The sequence below is a fragment of the Asparagus officinalis genome, chromosome 7 (assembly GCF_001876935.1).
Source record: "Asparagus officinalis chromosome 7, Aspof.V1, whole genome shotgun sequence".
Lineage (NCBI taxonomy): Eukaryota > Viridiplantae > Streptophyta > Magnoliopsida > Asparagales > Asparagaceae > Asparagus > Asparagus officinalis.
In genome coordinates, this window is record NC_033800.1 from 99,256,670 (window position 1) to 99,256,896 (window position 227).

General features: G+C 44.1%; 1 protein-coding gene across 1 annotated transcript in view; it reads left to right on the plus strand.

Annotated features, from left to right (window-relative positions):
- The window catches only part of LOC109847555 (phytochrome C-like), a 33,894-nt gene that overhangs the window by 23,737 nt on the left and 9,930 nt on the right, over positions 1–227 (plus strand). The window lies entirely within an intron of this gene.

Consider the following 227-nt stretch of genomic DNA (forward strand, 5'->3'; position numbering starts at 1 on the left):
CTCTCCTCCACCCCCTCTCTCTCAAGGTTCCTCTTGACCCCCACTCTTTATTTGGACACCAAAAGGAAGCTGCTTTCTTTTGTTAGATCTTTCAGTTGGATAATTAATGGGATTTTAGGTTTTGTTGGGTTCTCCCCACCACCCCCGCCCCACTTTCATTCATGTTTTGATGCTTTTATAGCCGTGTTCAGTCTCTTTTTCGGGGATAATGTTAGAATCCAGTTCAT